At 48.7% G+C, this 15,680-nt stretch overlaps 1 protein-coding gene across 4 annotated transcripts in view; it reads right to left on the bottom strand.

The window, feature by feature from the left end:
• Positions 1 to 15,680, bottom strand: part of YTHDC2 (YTH N6-methyladenosine RNA binding protein C2) — a 999,369-nt gene that overhangs the window by 138,825 nt on the left and 844,864 nt on the right. The gene's annotated exons all lie outside the window — the stretch shown is intronic.

A 15,680-nucleotide genomic window follows, 5' to 3' on the forward strand; every position in this document is an offset into this window, starting at 1 on the left:
AAAGACCAGAATCATAAGCTGAATATCTTGGACTCGCTTTTCGGGAGGATAAGCCCGAAACTGCACTATGTCCAGAACAGCTCTATTGAAAGGGAACGTCTGATAGGGAGTCAGATGTGACTTCGGCACATTGATAGTGAACCCCAGCGTGCGCAGGAGGCTCGCCATAGTCTAGGTGGGAGACAACTTTCTGGGGCGAGTCTGCCTTCAACAGCCAGTTGTCGAGGTAGGGGAAGACTGAGACCCCTAACCTGCGCAGATGAGCTGCAATCACCCACCATCACCTTTGTGAACACCTGAGGGGCGCTGGTAAGGCCGAAGAGGAGCATGGTAAACTGATAGTGCTCGTGACCTACCATGAATGACAGGTAACGTCTGTGGGCAGGCAGGATGGGAATGCAGAAATAAGCGCCCTGCAAGACCAATGCTCATCCAGTCTCCTGGGTCTAAGGCAGACAGGACGAGCATTTTGAATTTCTCCTTCTTGAGGAAGTAGTTGAGATCCCGAAGGTCTAGAATAGGACTAAAGCCCTTGTCCTTTTTCAGCATCAGAAGGTAGCGGGAATAAGAACCACGACCTACTTCTGCCTTAGGGACCTTCTCTATGGCTTCCTTGGCCAAGAAAGCTGTGACTTCCTGATGAAGAAGTGCCAAATGATCCTCCAGGAGTTGGCTGATTGATGAAGGCATGGCTGGTGGGGCAGATTCGAAAGGAAGGAAATAGCCCTTTCAAATTATCTGCAAAACACACCTGTCCATAGTGATGGATTCCCAGTGGGGCAGGTGATGACGAATCCCGCTGCCAATTGGATTGGAGTGAGGGGACGGACTAGGAGGGTTTGGAGGCTGCAGCGGGGGCAGGGGTGGACTGGCCAGACCTCTGGTTCCCTGTCCCACGCACAGCTGGGATTCCACGTCCCCGGCCACTCAGCGGATGAACGGCATGGGTGGCACGGTGGCTGGGTGGGGGACGCGACAGGGAGCCCCTTCTGTGGCCACGAAAGGCGGACTGTTGGGGGCGAGGGACAGCAGAAAGGCCAAGGGACAGAGTCGTAGCCCGGGAGTCTTTGAATCTCTCCTAGGCCAGAGTCCGCCTTGTCTACAAAGAGACGAGAGCCATCAAAGGGCACGTCCATTAGAGACTGTTGGACACCCCCCGAAAAATCAGAAGTATGCAATCAGACGTGGCGTCTCAAGGTCACCGTCGTAGCAACCGATCTACCCAGAGAGTCGGTCGTATCCAGCCCACATCCGATTGTGAACTTCGCTGCAACTCTCCCATTGTTGACAGCTTGGGAGATGATAGCACGGGCCTCCTCTGGAATCTGCAGCACAACTTGGGCATCCGTATCCCACAGAGTGAGTATAGCGGCCCAACCGGCATGCGGTGTTCATGGACTGCAGCATGAGCCTGGAGGAAGAAAACATCTTCTTCCCAAATTGTTCCAGCCTTTTTGATTCCCTATCTGGGGGTGCGGAAGGGAATGCACCTGAGTGAGTGGAAGCCTGGATGACAAGACTCTCAGGTGTGGGGTGTTGGGACAGGAATTTAGGGTCGTTCGGAGTGGGCCGGTGACGGCGTGCGCTAGTCCTTTTTACAGGAGCCCCTGTGTTGGGTTTGGACCAAGTACCCAAAAGGACATTGGTGAGGGCTTCATTGAATGGCAAAAAGGGGTTAGATGTGGAAGCCCCAGGCTGAAGCACCTCCGTCAGGAGATTAGACCAGACCTCTACAGTAGGTAGCTCAAGGCCAAGGACCTCTGCTGCCTTACTGACCACCATAGCATAAGTCGCTCCCTCTGCCGTAGTCACGGTAGGAGGAGACAGCATGCCAGTGTCTGGAGAAGGGTCCAGTTTCCTGGCATCGCCCAATTCCTGTGCCCAGTCCATAGATGGGTCATCCTGGTATTCATAAGGGTCCAGGGACCCTTTGAATCCTTCCCCAAATTCGTACCCATAAGGAAAAGGGTCCAAATCCGACTTGGGGTGAGTAGGTCCCATTGAAGACAGAGGCGGCAGTGGGTGACGCTGTTCTGACTCCGAGTCTTTGGGGATAAGGATCGGGTCGACATCAATGGTGGGCACCACCGACGTTGGGAGCGTCGACAATCAAACTGGCGCCGGGGAAGGTCTCAGTGGTTTGACCGGTGTCGGTGCGGATCCGGAAAGGACCTCGGTGGCTGGAGCCGAAGCCACCGGCGCGGAACCCGAAGGCTCCTCATCCGAACCCCTTTAGCCCGAAGGCACCGTATCAGGGTCGGTCCGCCCTAAAATGAGACGCATGGCTTCATAAAACTCCTTTAATTAGGCAGGAGTCGTTCCGGCTCCCAGAAGTTCAGGGAAGCGTGGAGCGGACCCAGAAGCAGGCTTCGAAGACTGAGGCCTTGAGTGTTGATACTCCTCCCGCATAGCATCAGCTGAGCGACGGGGTGAAGTTGAAGAGCAACGGGACTGCTTCTTCTTACCTTTGCTGAGGCAGTGTCTATGTACTACTCCCGACGTCATAACGGCAACTACGACGCCAATGACACCTGTGGTGTCGACCGATGCCACCTACTGACGCGCAAGGGTATTGCTCGAAAAAAAATCTCCGGATCCAGTGTGATGCCTGGGGGTAAATTCTAAGGAAAGGAATCTGCAACTAGAAGTCTCTATCAAATTTCCTGAGTAGGAAAGCTTGTTATGTTATGTTGAGCTATGTAGATCTGTAAAATGCAGAGGGTATCTCGGTGCTGAGCAGATGTAAGTTTAGCCATACCTAGTGTCTAGTGGGGCTACTCGAACAGCAAGGTCTTCAGCTTCTTGAGGAATTCAATATGTGAGGAAGAGGCTCCTATGTGTCCTATGTGTACCACTTTCACATTTAGGGGGTTATTCTAACTTTGGAGGAGGTGTTAATCCGTCCCAAAAGTGACAGAAAAGTGACGGATTTACCACCAGCCGTATTACGAGTCCATTATATCCTATGGAACTCGTAATACGGCTGGTGGTATATCCGTCACTTTACCGTCACTTTTGGGACGGATTAACACTCCTCCAAAGTTAGAATAACCCCCTTAGTGTGTAGGATGCACTGTGTTCCGTAGTAGGCCCCAAGGGTGAAACTAGCTCAGTGTCCGGTGGAGGTATCCAGACCACTGGCATTTTGGAGGACCCAGGGCCATTTGTCTTCTAGATACTGCTGGGCAAGGACATCCCCAGCCTCATAGCCTGTTACTGGAGTCTATGCTGAATAACTCATGCAGAACATGAGCCCTTCCAGAATATAGAGGCACTGTATCTAAGCTGGAAAAGAGGTTGTGGCTCAGATAAAGGACCATGCACCCTTGGTCAAGGTTGAGGTGGTGCAGTGTCTGTGTTGGGCAGCACTATGGATTGGCCACAGTCATCCCAAGTCAATGGTGACGACATGGATGGATTGCGTTCCAACATGAGTTATGGTGCCAGAGAGGGATCTGGTATCAAAATTGGTTTGGAGCCCTAACCAGATCCAGAGGGCCAAACCGGCACCAATAGTTGATCCAACAGTGAAAGCCTAGCTGGGAGATCTCTTGGCTCCTTGGAGCACGCAGGCGCACTGGAAGGAGCAGGTAATATTCCAAAAAGTAGCAGAATGGCTGCAGCATCAATAACGAACCCAGAAATTCTGGCTGCTGTGGAGCAAGGGTTGGAGTCTACCCCAAAGTAAACTACATTGGGAGAGCAAACTGGAGGCACAATGATGCTTTTGTGTCTTCCAAGGAGATTGAGAGTGGAAGGTCCTTCTTTGATTTTTTGAATTTCTTCTTAGTTTTGTCCAAGACTTAGATTGTGGGGATGACCTGTTGCAGAAGCAATTTCAGGAGCATGACTGGGGCTTCCCTTTAGACCTCAGTGAATCCCAGAGCAGGGTCGTATGGTGTTTCACTATGAAGAGTTTCAAGTCTTGAATGGCCTTGGGTGCATCAAGCTACAGTCACTGCAGGCCCTGGAATCGTGGTCCAACACCAAGCACCATAGGCAAACCACATGCGGGTCAGCCACAGTCAATTGTGACATTTCCACAGGGTTTAAACCCTGTAGCTTTGGGAGGTGAAATATTTAGCAAACTGTTTTTTTAAATAAAGATTTTTTTTTAAAGTGCCTCAAAGAGACAATGCGTAGCTCTGGATCTGCCTCGGTGTGGAAATTACGAAAATGATATCAGAGGGCATGGTTGGAGTCTATGTAGGTCAGCGCATGTCACTTCTGGTGTCGAACAATGTTGACACGGAGCCACCAGTGCCATCTGTGAGTGTGCAGCACTACCGAAGATTTTATGGATCCAGTCTGATGCCTGGGGGAGTATTCAAAGGGTGAGAAATCTGTAGTTAGAGGACTCTATTAGAATATTGTTTCCTTAGCCTGGTTTCTTTGAGCTAAAAGAAGATGATGCTTACACTTCTTGGCTCGTAGAAAACTGTAAAGTTGAAATAATGAAACAGAACATAAAGAGCCTAAATTGAAAATAAATAGAGAAGCTTGAAAAGGAGGATAGGTGTGGGGGTACTCCGTTAATGGTTTGGAGTATGGGTTTCAGGGTATATAGAATAGGGGTTAAGAGTATAGCGGTTTAGTTATAGGGCTATGGCAAAACTTGAGGGTTAAGGGGATATGGTTAAGTGGCTGTGGTAAAAGGTCGATCACTAAGATTGCATTTGTTTGTATTCACGGTTGGAAATGTGCTTATGGCGTGTTGATTATTGTTAGTTATTTTTCAGTCTATCTGTTAAAAAAACTGTTGCTTATCAAAGTAACACTGCACTCATTTAAATGGAGTACTTTACAATTTAAAAAGTGATGCAAGCAGGCATGTTAAAATTAACTGATACTATCTGTCAAAAAAACATTTAATAATGTACAGCTGTTTTGTGCAATGACCACATTCATATAATTTATCTTTGTCCACAATTAAGGATGAACCTGTGTCCAGTTTTCACTTTGCTAAGATACAGGCAAGTATTGGTTAATATAGGAATTATCTTTGTTACAAATGTAAGTTCCAAGTGCACATTTTGAAAACCAGCCTTATCAAAGCTACAATGAGTAAAGTTTTCACACAGACCACCTTGTGACAATGTAAAAAACGTTTATACTGGTCAGTTTACTCGATCTCCCATAAAGAGCGTTAGTGCTTGAACTTTGTTAGCATAGGGAACACAGAGAGTGATGAAGGAGATATTGTAACAAATCATTGAAAAAAAGATGACCTCGCAACCTCAGATCTTTACTCCCTTTATGACATTACATGACCTGATTGTGATGGTCAGTGTATTTAAAGCAAAGTGAAACAAATGCAACGTAAGTTGTTAAACCTGTTTAGTGCCTTTATATAGTTGGAATAGATTCAACAGAATGCTAGTAAGTATCTGAGAGTGTGTACCATTAAGCAGCTCTAATGAACATTGTCATATATCTTCTTGGAGTCAATCTTTAGCAAAATTTGCAAGCTATTCTAGATGCCACAAAGAACAAGTTACTTAACTCCAGGAACACCTTATCTAGTGGCTCTATCTAGATGAAGATTAATTGCCCTGGAACTAGACTTGATCTGGAAATTGTTCTTAAACAGAACTCCTGCATGCCGATAGGTAGCGTCATTAGGCTACGTGTGGTGTCATGACTTGTGCTGGATGTGAAGTGCGTGGTGCCTGTGTAGGTGCCACCCAGTGCACTGCTGTCAGTTTCTTTTCATAACTTTCTGCACCAGGAGCACAGAGCCACCAAGAACACCGACCATTGGTGTAAAAAACTAGAGCTCTGTTCATAGTGTGGGGGGGAATGGGTGGGTCGGTAAGGAATCTGCAGCCTGATAGAGTCTCTACTACATAAGGCATTACTCAAGGTAAGTAACTTTTTCATTTGACAAAGACTTCTCGTCCTTACCTTAAAATAGATACCCAAGCAATACCTCTACAGAGGAAGATTTGCAGAACAAATTCACACTAGACAGTCCTGTAGGACGAAACAGGTCAAATGCCCATCCCAATAGACCTGACTGTCCAGGCAGTAGTGTTTGGTCAGTATGTGCGGGTCTGCTTCACACCCTTTCCCTTCTTGGCTGCAACATACCTCATGAAGAGCTGGATGTCCACCAAGAATTCTCTTGTGAGGTCAAGGTGGAACAACAATGCTCTTTTCGGATCTGGTTGATGGAGTTGATCCTCTTCCTTGAAGGAATGTGGTGGAGCGTAAAAGGTAGGCAGGGTGATGGACTGGCCTACATGAAAGAGAGTGACAACTTTCAGCAAAACGGAAGCCCTAGTGAGAAGAACCAGCTTGTTTGGGAAGATGGGTAGGTACAGAAGCTAAAAGGACAAAGCCTGGAGCTCACTGACCTTCCGGGCAGATGTTATAGCCACAAGGAAAACCATCTTGATGATAAGTAGCCTGAGAGGGCAGTTATGTAGTGGCTCAAAGGGAGTGCACATCAGAAATGTAACTACAAGACTGAGGTCCCACTGAGGTATGACAAAGGGTGAAGGTGGAAACATATGATGGAGACCTTTCAGAAACCTATTTACAAAGGGGATTTAAAGAAGGGTGGCTGATTAGGAACTGCAAAAAGGCTGAGATGGAAGAAAGAGAGCCCTGATGGGTAAGAAAGAGAATAAACAGAAGGATCTGAGAAAGGGGCACAGTAAGAGGGTCAAATTGCTTCTCTGCACAACATGCCACAAACTTGCCCCAGTGGCAGGCATTTACCATCTTGGTGGAAGGATCCCTATTTGCCAAGCTAACATTGCAGACTTTGGGTGGAAGGCTGAAAGTTGTCAACTGTTGGCGCTCAAACTCCATGCATGAAAGAGGAGAACCCTTCCCTGCTGCTGTGACACAAGATACTCCCAAAGGGCCAGCCTGAGTGGAGGACTGATGGCCATGCTCAATAGCTCAGGGAACCAAACCCTCTGAGCCCATTCTGAAGCCACAAGGATGACTTGGGCCCGGTCGTTCTTGATCTTCTTGAGAACTCTGGGCATTGGTGGTATGGGCGGAAAGGCATACAGAATGCTGAAGCTCCACACAAGATGGAAAGCGTCTTCAAGCAATAACCACCCTGGAAACTCCAGTGTGCAGAACTGCTGACATTGTGTGTTCTCGGCAGTGGCAAACAGATCTAACTTAGGCTTACCCCTGCTGAAAAAGACTTGCCACCACCTCCGGGCGGAGACATCTTTGTGATCCGCTAGGCATCTACAGCTGATATTGTCGGCTCTGGCGTTCAGAGAGTCCGTCAGGTGTTGAACCACCAAGGATATGCCTTGATGTTCCAGGCATGTCCAGAGGTTCAGGGCCTCTTGATAAAGGGTCCATGATCCCACCCTGTTTTTTTGCAGTACCACATGGCGGTGATGTGGTTCATGAACACCTGCACTACTCTTGGGGGTTGAAAGGCTTTCAATGGGTATTTGTCCTGTTCACTGGAGTCCCTGAGCTGAGCTTGGAAGAGGTCCAAAGCAGGACGTCTGTAAGGGCTCATTAAAAGGGAAACACGGTTTAGAGCGGGTTACACCCGGCTGAAGCCCTTTGGTCAAGACATTAGTCTTCGTGAGAGGAGGCCCCTTTTTTCATGGTTTGTCCCCACTTTTTGCCTGATGTTGATGTGTTCTAGAAATTGGTAGTGTCAGAGCTTAACAGGTTCCCTGGGCCAGAACTCTTTCCCTAAATCTGTTGTGATGCTTGGCACACTTGGATACACTCTTAAATACCCCTATAAGCCCCTAGTAAATGGGTACCACAGGACCCAAGGCATGAGATATTAAGGGTAGACTCCTGAGGGAAGCAGTACTGATTGTGCCACTCCCAAGGGTCCTGCACCCAGATGCAACCAGCACTGCCATTGCAGGCTGAGTGTACTGAGGCAAACCTAAAAAGACAAACTCGACATGGCACCCCCTCTAGGTGCTCTGTCCACCCTACACTGCATATATTATGGATAAGACACCCCTCTGGCAGGCCTTCCAGCCCTAAGGCAAGGTGCACCATACTGTATGTGAGGGCATAGCTGCATGAGAAATTTGCCCCCATAGTGTCCTTGCCAAACCTAGGACATAGTGAGTGAACAGAGCAGCCATTTTAAATGCATGTACGGGACACTGGTCAAACATGAGTTTCCCAGTTACATGATGGCTACTCTGCACCCTGGGTTGTTTGATATCAAACAACTCAGAATGATAAATCCAAACTGGTACCAGTATTGAATTTATCCCTAAATGTACTGAGGGTTCACCTTAGAGGTGCCCCCAGCAAAAGCTAACCCTAACTGGTAGAGTTTCTGACTGGTTTCATCCAGCCTGCCACTCCACATAGCCAATCTACAAACCTGGGGGAGAGCCACGGCTTTCTGGTTTGTAAGACAATGCCCTTCCTGGGTGGAGGAGCTAACGCCTCCTCCCTCAGGAATGTGCAACACCTTGGCGGTGAGCTTCAAAGGGCTGCAACTCCTGAAACTCGAGCCCCCAGGCCTGCTGCTAGCAGCAGAGGGTTTTCCCTCTTGCCAACGCCCACTTTGGGCGGAAGCCAGGGCGGGAAACCAGACAAAGGGCAGGAGTGGTCTCACTGAGCATGCACTACTGCTTAGGGCTGGCATGCAAAGTGGACCCTCTGATTCAGTTTTCTCCATCTTGGAATGGAGGAAAACAGCCAATGAGGTTTAGGGAAGTGATCCTTCCCACAGGAAGTTGTCACTGTAGTGGGTGTAGCCACCCAGGACTAAGGATCCCATTGGACACTACCAGGTTCCCCCTAAAATGCCCACTAAATTTAGTATTTAGTGGGGTCCCCTGGATCAAGATTTTAAATTTGAAAGGGATCCCAAGAAGAAAAGAAGACCAGCACCAAAGAACCCGTCAGGACAAGAACAGAGGACCTGCTGCACCAAAAGAGGCACCAAGACCCCTGCTTGCTGAACCAGAGTCCCGGCAATCACAACTGCGGAGGAGCTGAACACTAGATAGACCCCAAGAAACCCAGGGGACCTCCAGCTATCAAGGATCACCCCAGATCTCTCTCCTGAGTGGAGGCACCACTCAAGAAAAGCAATCAATCTGCAAAGGACCAACAAACCAGTGAGGGTCACTTCACTGAATCGCCGATATCACTGGAACCGGAAATCACAGCTGGACCCCACAACACACCGACCACCACCCGGAAGTGCCCCAAAACTGTGCTAAGTTTGGTGGTACTGCGCCCTCTAGTGGCCAAGATACAGCAATACCCTGGGTACTGGTCAGCTGACGTCAGACTGGAGAAAAATAGCTCCCCCAGAGCTGAAAAAGGATAAGGAGGAAGCCCCAGTCGAGGGAGTTCAGGAACACCCCGGATCTCAGACCAGAGTGCCCCTGCTGTCCTGTAAGTGGACTCTGTTGCGCAGAGCATCCAAGACCTCCAAAACGCCCTGCACCTGGCCGCCCTGGGCCTTGCATCGTGGGATCTGCTGTGTGCACCAGCCCAAGGGGACTCCAAGGCACCAACTTTAAATCTGCAAACCAGCTCCTTCTCAAAGTAGCCCCTCCAGGTGGCCCTGTGCCAAGAACCTCTCCAACGCTGCTCCCGCCAGACCCGGGAGCTGCCTGAGACTCTCCAGCTGGCACAGTGTGCCCACCGACGGCTGCGACCACCCTGCCAAAGAAGAGACGGGTAAACTCAACTGTGCGATTTTTAATGCATTTTTAAAAGTGACTGCCTATTGATTCCTATGGTGCATAATTACGCACAGAAAGACTAACTTTGCTAAAACTTCAAAAAGTCATAACAAGAAAAGTACTTAACGTATTCTAAAGATTTGGGTCTTGAAAATTATATAGAAGTCTGAAGTATTTTTATAAATTCTTGTCTCAAGTTATTCATTGAGTGTGTGTGGTGCATGATTGGATTTGTGAGTACAGCAAATACTTAGCACATCTCCTGGATTAGCCTAACTGCTCGAACAGCATGAAAATTTGAGCATTGGGTGGTCTGATTTTTACCTCTGGAAACCAACGTGTGGTTGCCTGAACCCTCTTCATAGTGTGCTTGGTTTTGCACACAGCAGAGAGGGCCAGCCTCCAACAGTCTTACTTGCCACGGATGACAGGCTAAGGTCTAGGCCCTTGGCCACTCTTCTCACCACCATAGAAAAAGAAGCTCTCTCCTCTGTAGCCATGGTAGGAGGAGAGACCATGGCAGTATCTGGGAAGATGTTGAGTCCTCTGGTTCGACCAAGTCCTCACACCAGTACATGCTGGGGTCTAGATGCTGGTATTCGTCAGGGTCCAATGGCCCCTCCAAATCTTCTCTGAATCCTAGCCCATATGAATAAGCTCAGACTTTGGCCTGGAAGGCAAGGCTCCCGCCAGCGCCAGAGTTGGGGTCGGCCAACACCCCTCCGCTTCCATGTCAGTCAGGGATGAGAATGGGGGCAGCACTGGAAGCATTAACATTAGGATCAGCGTCGGGGAAGGCCGAGGTGGTATGACCGGCGCCAGTCGGGATCCATCAGCGGATCCAAGGGGTCCGACTGGTGCCACTGGCAGATTTGCCAGCAGGGAACAAGAAGGGGCCCCTGCTGAACCCGAGGGGCCCAAAGGTGCATCAGCGGGGACGGGCCACTCAGAGTTGGGGTACATGGATGATAAAATTTGCAGAGTTGGGAGGGAGTAGCTCCAGGCACGACATCACACATCGAGCGGCAAGGAGGGACCGCTCCCTCAGTCGTAGGGTCCATAGCGCAGCAGCTGATGCAATACTTTGTGTTGTGGTTGTGCTCTAGGTACAAGATGCAGGTCTGCCAGCTTGAGGTGGGACCGTCTTGAAAAAAGCTTTCCTAGTGGACATACCTGCCAGATGAGGAGAAAGATCTCAAAAAGTTGAAAAGATCTCCAGATCTGTGCTGACTGGCACGGAAAGAAAAGAACTGACGTCAATGTGCTGGTGTAGGGAGCTGGGTTCTGGTTGCAGTACCCCCTCACTTTTTGCCTGGTTTTAAGATGCAACTCTGACTGAAGTGCACTGGGTTCCTGCTAACCAGGCCCCCGTGCCAGTGTCCCTTCCCTAAAACAAAGACAGCTGGTCACTTGATCCCCAAGTGACCAGGCCCTTCAGCCCCCTGTAAGTCCCCAGTAAATGGTACCCCGGTACCCAGGGCATGAGTATTGAGGAGGGCCCCTCAGAGCTGCAGCACAACTTGAGCCACTCTGAGGGATCCAGCGTGGCAAGGTGCTTCCAAAATTGAAAACACAACATGGCACACAGCCTGTATGCCATGTCCCCTAAAACTGCATGTAATACATAAAAGTCATCCCTTTAGCAGGCCCTCTATCCCTAAGGCAGGGTGTATTATAACACATGTGAGGTCATATTTGCCTGAGCAGATATGCCCCTGCTATGTCTGTCGATTCTCAGACATAGTAAGTGTCCAGGAAAGCCAGCCTGACTCACAAGAAGTTTTGGCTACTCAGGCACTTGTTAAGCTTGAGTTGGTAGCTCCTCAGCTAACATAAAAGAGAGTGGAAGAAGGGCGTTTGCTACAAGATGTAGTAAACCCCCCACTCACAGCAGACAGGTACCCTGAACCCAAAGAAGCCTGTAACCTAGTCCCTTCACTTGTCAGTGGGGAGCTTAAGATGCGCTTCTGGGCACTGACTGCTGTCAGTGGCCTCTGCTGGGTGTGAGCCTTTACGACTGCACTATCCTTGGCATGGTGGTATGACCCCTTGTCAAATAGCAGGCTATGCCCCCGACCCAGTTAATCATGGTGGTATTACTCCATTTGTAGGGGACCTCTTTGGATAAGCTAGGGGTTGCCCTGGCTAACATAAGGTTAGCAGAGAGCATTTTAAATGGGGTCCTAACACTATTGAGGTGGGTCAGCTTCCCCTAGGAAATTACCTGGACAGTAGGATGTGAGGCAGAGTAGGCCCCACAACCGGGTAGCCTGCTCCCTTACTCTTCCTCACCTGACAGACTAGGAAAACTCTCCCAGGTTTGGCTGAGTCTCCTGGCCTACTGGCGTGGGGTGGTGGGATTGTATAGGGATCTGATTTCAGGATGCAGTACCCCCCCCCCACACTATTTGCCTGTTTTTTAGGTGCAACTTTGACTGAAGTGCACTGGGTTCCTGCTACCCAGGCACCCAGTTACAGTGTCCCTGCCCTAAAATAAGACAGCTGGTCACTTGATCCCCAAGTGACCAGGTCCTTCAGCCCCTCTAGGGCACAGGTACTGAAGAGGGCACCTCAGAGCTGCAGCACAACTTGTGCCACTCTCAGTGACCCAGCACCAACCTTAGGCAGACTGCGGGAAAAGGTGGTTCTAAAATTGAAAACAAAACATGGCACACAGCCTGTGATCCACGTCTCCTAACACTGCATGTAATATATCTAAGTCATCCGTCTAACATGCCTTCTAGCCCTGAGGCAGGGTGCATTATAATACACATGAGGGCATATCTGCATGAACAGATATGCCCCTGCTACGTCTTTGTCCATTCTCAGACATAGTAAGTTACCAGGGAAGCCATTTTAAAATGCAGGTGCTGGCCACTGGCCACTATAAGTTACCTGACTACAAGATGGTTTCTCTGAATATGGGGATGTTTGGTATGAAACATCTCAGATTAATAAACACTCACTGATGCCAGTGACGGATGTATTTTTAACTGCATCCAGAGGGCAACTTGGAGGTGCACCCTGAAGACCTACCAGCTACTAGAGGGTTGACTGACTAGTCCTGACCAGTTCAGCCACCAAAGATGCATTTTTGCCCCCACCCCACCCCTAAGGTGAGAGCCAGTGCTCTTAAGGGACAGAGACAAAAGCCTTCACTGGGTGGGGGTGTTTTCACCTCACCCAGGCAGGATGGACATTTCGGGGGGGGGAGCTTCAAAGGCCTAGCCGCCTTTGTAATGTGACCCAGGTCTCTCCAGATAGTGGAGATGACTGTCCCGCTGTCCTGACCCCATTTCTGGCAGCAGCACGTCGGTAAATTAGGCAGATTAGGAGGAGTGCCCACTTTATGCCAGTCCCACCCCTAAGGTGGATGAGTTGAAGTCGACACTGCTTTTAAATTTCCTCCATTTTGTTTGGAAGGAACTGGCCACATGGTTAGGGTTATGCCCACTTCCCAGAGGACGTGGTTATAGAAAGGGTGTATTCACTTAAAGGTGGGCAGCCCATTAGCTACCACCTGGCACTCCCTGTAACACCCCTAAATTTAGTATTTAGGCGACACCCCTGAACCCTAGAACTCAGAAACTAACTACCTACGAAGTGAAGGACAAAGAAGAGTCCCACCTGCAGAGGAAAAGAAGAAGCAGCTGACTTGGACCCAGCCCTTCAAGCTTGCCTTTTGACCTCAACGGATTCTGCCCAAAAGGCGACTTGTCCTGCAGCTGAGCCTCTGAGAAACCCTGGAGGATTGTCTGCCTTCTACAAAGACTCAGACTCCCATGAGCAGCAGAACTGCTCTGCAACAAAGTTTCAAGAAAGAATTCTGCAGCCCCTGGAACATCAAGGACCGACACCCAAAGTGGCTCCTGTACCCAATTACCACGACCAGAGGTGAAGCCAACCAATGGTGTCAGCCCAATTCCCCAGCTGTCTAGAGTCCGAGTCCACTTAGGTTTCACTCCTGTTGGACTCCAACAAGTTGCCTGTAGCCTCTGCACCCAGGCCGCCCTCTCCTGCAGCCTTGTGGTGAGAGAAAACCCGACACCTCCAGCAACCACTACACCCGTCGCCCCAGACCTTATCTGAGGTGGGTCACTGGTGCCAATGACGTCTCCCAGCTCCTAAGAGCTTGAGTCCACCCTGGGTCCACCATTGGCAGACTCTCTAACAACGCCTGCAGACTCAACACACAGGACCCACTGACCGCGAGTGCTCCCGGGCAAGGAAACCTGATGCCTAAAGACAACCCAGTATCAGTCACCCCTGGACCCTGGAGAAAAGGACCCCAAGTCTACAACGTACCTATTTGTTGTCTCGACTAGCTTCCTAGCCAGAGACTGCAGCCTGTCTTCACGAGGACCAAACTCCCACAGGAAACCATTGGGTACCCAACGCCTTACTGCACTCCGGCACCCGGCTGCCCCAAGTAACCTGCTTCTGTCGTTCTGATCAGTGTCCAGTACTTACCTTAAGTCCCTGAATTTGGCTTCATAAGTCGTTAACCCTTTGTTTGCTGAACATTGTTTTCCTCCATTGAATAACATTGAGAGAAAATTGAACTGTGTTGATTTCTGGCACTGCAAAGTATTTATGTTTAAAAGTCTACTTACTTCTCGAGTTTGAAACATATAAAATGAATTGTTATTTTTCTAAATTGGTCTCGGATTTATTTTTTGAGTGTGTGTCTAATTTATTGCCTCTGTGGGTACAACAAATGCTTAGGACTACCCTCTGATAAGCCTAACTGCTCGCCCACACTACCACAAAAATACAGCATTAGTCCCATCTGCTTTTGCAAAACCAATTGGAGATCTACTGGACTCTCTGTACAGTGTACTTCTTTTTAGTGCACTATACAGCGAGCCAGCTTCTGGGGTGGCACCTGTGTATGACCCTCACACATCACTTCTGGCACAGACGATGCCACATGGAGCCAAATGACACCGCCTACTGGCGCACAGGGGTACTGCTCGAGAAACGTTTCCAGCTCCAGTCCGACACCTCGGGATAATTCTTAGGTGAGGAATCTGAGGCTAGAAGTCTCTATCATATTAAAGAATATCAAGCAACTGATGGTGCTTCTGGTATCACGTCCTGATAATATCAATTTGCTGTACTGATACTAAATATGTAGTCACTTTTCCCATTCTCATGGTTCAAACCTTTCTCAGTCTAATATGCCACTCAATACGGTCATCTAAAAACGTGCTTGAGGCACAGAAAGTCTATGATTTGCAGTACCAACCGAGACAGTTTAGCGGGCTTCTAAAAGAAGCCTGCTAAACTGTGCAATCCCTTAATTCTCATATTGAATTCTTTCTATAAGTAAAAACAACAACTCCTTGTTCATGTCCTGCTTTCATAAGCGGCATATGAGGTGCTGGTACTAACTTTGTATTTTCATGGTTGATGGAACACTCCAAGAAGCTTAAACGGGGCGCCATGAAATCAAGTTGCTAAGCACTTTGTTTGGGGGATTGTGATTTGTGTGGGGGAATTATCAGTCAATCATCCAAGACTGTATGTCTGAATACCTTGTGTGGAAGGCGTGATACCACAACCGTCATCATATTGATGAACACTCATGGTGCAGATGACATGCAGAAGGGGATGACAGCAAACTGTAAAAATCTCAGTTATTTTTCACTTTAAATAAAAAGACATTTAGGAGAACTGTGAACACCATTGAGTCCTGTTTAAAAGTGCCTGAAAAATCGGGAAGAGGGTGACCAGCTTGATTTGTGTTTCCTCTGGAATTCTTTAAAAAAAAGTAGAATTAGGGCTCAAGTATGTGTGTTCACTTTTCTTTCGAACTGTAAAATATCTGTAGAAGCACCCCTTCCCTCTTATAATTAGGGCGATGTAGTCCTTTTGCACCCTTATGTAGAAGTATAGTTGACTTCTTTTATCCAGATATTTGTGTGGTGTGGCGTGAGGGGCCAAGGTCACAGGTGGAACATATGGAATAGAGCTAAATGAGAGGGTATACCTTAACTAATTAATTAGCAAAACCCA

This window comes from Pleurodeles waltl, chromosome 1_1 (genome assembly GCF_031143425.1).
Source record: "Pleurodeles waltl isolate 20211129_DDA chromosome 1_1, aPleWal1.hap1.20221129, whole genome shotgun sequence".
NCBI lineage: Eukaryota > Metazoa > Chordata > Amphibia > Caudata > Salamandridae > Pleurodeles > Pleurodeles waltl.